Genomic DNA, 6,820 nt, shown 5'->3' on the forward strand with positions numbered 1-6,820 from the left:
TCCACATACTATACTGTGACTTTTTTATGACTCTTTTCGACATACTATACTATGACTTTTTTATGACTTTTTTCAACATACTATACTATGACTTTCATGATGTTTTCGACATATTTTACTTTGACTTTTTTATGAATTTTTTCGACATGCTATACCATGACTTTTTCATGATCGTTTTCGACATACTATACCATGACTCTTTTATGACTTTTTTCAACATACTATACTATGACTTTCATGATTTTTTCGACATAATTTACTATGACTTTTCATGATTTTGTTCGACATACTATACTATGACTTCTTCATGACTTTTTCCACATACTATACTGTGACTTTCTTATGACTTTTTTCGTCATACTATACTATGACTTTTGTAGGATTTTTTTCAACATACTATACTATGACATTTTCATGATCGTTTTCGACATACCATACCATTACTCTTTTATGACTTTTTTCAACATACTATACTATGACTTTTTTATGATTTTTTTTGACATACCATACTATAACCTTTTTATGAATTTTTTCGACATGCTATACCATGACTTTTTCATGATCGCTTTCAACATACTATACCATGACTCTTTTATGACTTTTTTTCAACATACTATACTATGACTTTTTCATGATTTTTTTCGACATACTATACTATGAATTCTTTCTGACTTTTTTCCACATACTATACTGTGACTTCTTTATGACTTTTTTCAACATACTATATTATGACTTTCATGATTTTTTCGACATACTATACCATGACTCTTTTATGACTTTTTTCAACATACTATACTATGACTTTTTTATGATTTCTTTTGACATACTATACTATGACTCTTTTATGAATTTTTTTCGATATACTATACTATGACTTTTTTATGATTATTTTCCGACATAATTTACTATGACTTTTTCATGATTTTTTTTCGATATACTATACTATTACTATTTTATGAATGTTTTCGACATACTATACTGTGACTTTTTATGAATGTTTTCGACATGCTATACCATGACTTTTTAATGATTTTTTTCAACATACTATACTATGACTCTTTTATGAATTTTTTTCGACATACTATACTATGACTCTTTTAAGATTTTTTTTCGATAAACTATACTATGACTTTTTTATGATTTTTTTCCACATACTATACTGTGACTTTTTTATGAATTTTTTCAACATACTACACTATGACTTTTTCATGATTTTTTAGACATACTATAGTATCACTCTTTTATGACTCTTTTCAACATGATATACTATGACTTTTTTATGACTTTTTTCAACATACTATACTATGACTTTCATGATTGTTTCGACATATTATACTATGACTTTTATTATGAATTTTTTGGACATGCTATACCATGACTTTTTAATGATTTTTTTCAACATGCTATACCATGACTTTTTCATGATTTTGTTCGACATACTATACTATGACTTCTTCATGACTTTTTTCCACATACTATACTGTGACTTTCTTATGACTTTTTTCGTCATACTATACTATGACTTTTGTAGGATTTTTTTCAACATACTATACTATGACTTTTTCATGATCGTTTTCGACATACCATACCATTACTCTTTTATGACTTTTTTCAACATACTATACTATGACTTTTTTATGATTTTTTTTGACATACCATACTACAACCTTTTTATGAATTTTTTCGACATGCTATACCATGACTTTTTCATGATCGCTTTCAACATACTATACCATGACTCTTTTATGACTTTTTTTCAACATACTATACTATGACTTTTTCATGATTTTTTTCGACATACTATACTATGAATTCTTTCTGACTTTTTTCCACATACTATACTGTGACTTTTTTATGACTTTTTTCAACATACTATACTATGATTTCTTTTCTACATACAATACTATGACTTCTTTATGACTTTTTTCAACATACTATATTATGACTTTCATGATTTTTTCGACATACTATACCATGACTCTTTTATGACTTTTTTCAACATACTATACTATGACTTTTTTATGATTTTTTTCAACATACTCTACTATGACTTTTTTTATGATTTTTTTCGACATGCTATACCATGACTTTTTTATGATTATTTTCAACATACTATACTATGACTTTCATGATTTTTTCCAACATAATTTACTATGACTTTTTCATGATTTTTTTTCGATATACTATACTATTACTATTTTATGAATGTTTTCGACATACTATACTGTGACTTTTTATGAATGTTTTCGACATGCTATACCATGACTTTTTAATGATTTCTTTCAACATACTATACTATGACTCTTTTATGAATTTTTTCGACATACTATACTATGACTTTTTTATGAATGTTTTCGACATGCTATACCATGACTTTTTAATGATTTTTTTCAACATACTATACAATGACTTTTTCATAATTTTTTTTGACATACTATACTGTGACTTTTTAATGACTTTTTTCAACATACTATACTATGACTTTTTCATGATTTTTTTCCACATACTATACTGTGACTTTTTTATGACTCTTTTCGACATACTATACTATGACTTTTTTATGACTTTTTTCAACATACTATACTATGACTTTCATGATGTTTTCGACATATTTTACTTTGACTTTTTTATGAATTTTTTCGACATGCTATACCATGACTTTTTCATGATCGTTTTCGACATACTATACCATGACTCTTTTATGACTTTTTTCAACATACTATACTATGACTTTCATGATTTTTTCGACATAATTTACTATGACTTTTTCATGATTTTGTTCGACATACTATACTATGACTTCTTCATGACTTTTTTCCACATACTATACTGTGACTTTCTTATGACTTTTTTCGTCATACTATACTATGACTTTTGTAGGATTTTTTTCAACATACTATACTATGACATTTTCATGATCGTTTTCGACATACCATACCATTACTCTTTTATGACTTTTTTCAACATACTATACTATGACTTTTTTATGATTTTTTTTGACATACCATACTATAACCTTTTTATGAATTTTTTCGACATGCTATACCATGACTTTTTCATGATCGCTTTCAACATACTATACCATGACTCTTTTATGACTTTTTTTCAACATACTATACTATGACTTTTTCATGATTTTTTTCGACATACTATACTATGAATTCTTTCTGACTTTTTTCCACATACTATACTGTGACTTCTTTATGACTTTTTTCAACATACTATATTATGACTTTCATGATTTTTTCAACATACTATACTATGACTTTTTTATGATTTTTTTCAACATACTCTACTATGACTTTTTTTATGATTTTTTTCGACATGCTATACCATGACTTTTTTATGATTATTTTCCGACATAATTTACTATGACTTTTTCATGATTTTTTTTCGATATACTATACTATTACTATTTTATGAATGTTTTCGACATACTATACTGTGACTTTTTATGAATGTTTTCGACATGCTATACCATGACTTTTTAATGATTTTTTTCAACATACTATACTATGACTCTTTTATGAATTTTTTTCGACATACTATACTATGACTTTTTCATGATTTTTTAGACATACTATAGTATCACTCTTTTATGACTCTTTTCAACATGATATACTATGACTTTTTTATGACTTTTTTCAACATACTATACTATGACTTTCATGATTGTTTCGACATATTATACTATGACTTTTATTATGAATTTTTTGGACATGCTATACCATGACTTTTTAATGATTTTTTTCAACATGCTATACCATGACTTTTTCATGATCGTTTTCGACATACTATACCATGACCCTTTTATGACTTTTTTCAACATACTATACTATGACTTTCATGATTTATTTCGACATACTATACTATGACTTTCATGATTTTTTCCAACATAATTTACTATGACTTTTTCATGATCATTTTCGACATACTATACCATGACTCTTTTATGAGTTTTTTCAACATAATATACTATGACTTTTTTGATTTTGTTTTGCCATACTATACTATGACTTTTTTGATTTTTTTTCTCCATTCTATACTATGACTTTTTTGATTTTCCAATGGTGCAGTCAGAACCACATGGAGTTAAACCCCAAGAAGACTGTGGAGATGACAGTGGACTTCAGGAGAAGTCCCCCACCCCCCCTCACCATCCAGAACGACACAGTGGCCACTGTGGATTCCATGAGGTTCCTGGGATCAACCATCTCACAGGACCTAAAATGGTCTCCCCCATTGACTCTGTCCAGAAAAAGGCCCAGCAGAGGTTATACTTCCTGCGACAGCTAAGGAAGTTTAATCTGCCTAAGGAGCTGCTGACCACTTTCTACTCAGCCATCATTCAATCTGTCATCTGCACCTCCATCACTGTCTGGTTTGGTTCAGCCACCAAACAGGACAGGGCCAGACTGCAACAGACAATTAGGGCTGCAGAGAGGATCATTGGAACTGACCTTCCCTCCATCCAGGACCTGTACCGGTCCAGGATCCGGAAAAGGGCAGCAAAAATCTCTGCAGACCCCTCACATCCTGGTCACAAACTGTTCAACCTCCTTCCCTCTGATACAGGGCACTGTTCGCCAAAACCAGCCGACACAGAGACAGTTTCTTTCCCCAAGCAGTCACTCTGAACATTCAGAAATAGCCCCCACCCTCACACTGAACAAAGTCAACCATCACTGTTCTGCTCATCTACCTCATGTCTATTTCAATCCTATAATTACAATATTGTTATTAATATATTACCATTGCACTGATCTGCCTTGCACTGTACTCATATTTAAATCCTAAAATCTCAGTCTATTGACCGATATTGCACTATTCCTTCCCTCTCTTTTGTATATTTTTTGTAAAATTGTAAATTCTATTGTATTGTTATACTGTACATTATTTTCTTTATATTCTTACCGTCAACTCTGTTTTTATTCTTAATATGTTAAGTGTTGTACTTTGAGAGCAAAGATTACCGGAGTCAAATTCCTTGTTTGTTTACGCAAACCTGGCAAATAAAGATGATTCTGATTCTGATGACTTTTTAGCCATATTATACCATGCCTTTTTTAGACATACTATATTATGACTTTTTTTGATTTTTTCAACATACTATACTATGACTTTCATGATTTTTTCGACATACTATACTATGACTTTTTATGATTTTTTTTCGACATACTATACTATGGCTTTTTTTCGACATACTATACTATGACTTTCATGGTTTTTCAACATACTATACTATGAATTTTTATGATTTTTTTCGTCATACTATACTATAACTTTTTATAATTGTTTTCAACATACTATTCTATGACTTTTTATAATTTTTTTCGACATACAATACTGACTTTTTTTCGACATACTCTATGACTTTTTCGACATACTATACTATGACTTTATTGATTTTTTTCGACATACTACACTATGACTTCCATGATTTTTTCGACATACTATACTATGACTTTTTATGATTTTTTTCGTCATACTATACTATGACTTTATTTCATCGCCCTACTATACTATGACTTTTTAAACATACTATTCTTATATTTTTTTGATTTCATCGACATACTATACAATGACTATTATGACATAATTTTATGATTTTTTTTTCGACATACTGGGTTTCATTCAGTCTGAAGGTTGATCAAGGTAAACCCATCAAGAGATTGTGGAAAAACATTCAGTGAGTCAAAAACAGCCGGCAGAACGGTGTTTGTGCCAGCTTTCTGAAATTAGCCCTTTGCTTTTTCAGCCCTGGAGGGTAAAATTATGTTGAGATTTGTGTCCAGTGGCAACGTCTTTCCAATTGAACGTGTTACTGTGAGCTTTGAATGACATGGAGTTTTTTTTAGAGAACATTTTAATGAAAAACTAAAACCAACCAGAATCAAAATACCTTATGTGCCTAACCAATCATAAATTACAAAATATACCTCTGGTAAGCTGCTGTTTACATTTGTGATCATGTTTAGACTGTTTTTTTGTAAATAATTGTACATTCTCAGCTTATTTATTGCACCTTTTTATTAAAAAGAAATATCACATACCTTAACAAAGACAAATGCAAGAACAAAATGAAAATACAAACTTATTTTTGAAATTTTTTTATTATGAAATCTCATGTTACAACTTGCCATTATTCACCTTTTTGTACAAAATCCATGGTTAGTGTACAACCCATGACTCGCAAGGAAAAAAATACTTCTGTCACTGGAGAAGTTCCTTAGACCATGTGCTATCCATAAAAAAGTTTTACTGACAAAAAAACCTGCTGTGTCTCTGACTGTTTGTGTACCTGGGATGTCAATAAATGATGCCCTGCATCGTCCAGCACATTCTTTTCACATAACCAGGGTCGAAGAGCATTTGCAGTGTAATAGGCACGGCCTAACAGGTGGGTGAAGTCACAGTTAGTCACAAAAGATGCACTGAAAAGAAACCGCAAATGCTATTAGAACCAGGTCTGTGACGGATGACATTTTCTTGGCCTTTGACTGTTGAACCTTTAAACACCAATTAATCTTCTGTAGTTGGATTTGTGGGTTGATGGTTATGATACAGCAGACTTAAGTTTGAATAATTCATTTGAAGAGTGACTATAGTCAGAGTGGGAAATTAAGACCAGCCAAGTTATGGTTGATTTTGGTTGCAATCGATAAATGACGCATCTTTTTCCAGATCAGTGAGACTTAGAAACCAGCAGCTGGTGTAGCTGTATCTTAAAACCAGTTCACCCCCCACTATCCATGTAGCAAAGCCAAACTATTCAGTCCCCAGTTTTGGGTGCCTAAAGATGCTGGCTTCACAGCGTGGT

Source organism: Sander lucioperca, chromosome 1 (assembly GCF_008315115.2).
Source record: "Sander lucioperca isolate FBNREF2018 chromosome 1, SLUC_FBN_1.2, whole genome shotgun sequence".
Taxonomy (NCBI): Eukaryota; Metazoa; Chordata; class Actinopteri; order Perciformes; family Percidae; genus Sander; species Sander lucioperca.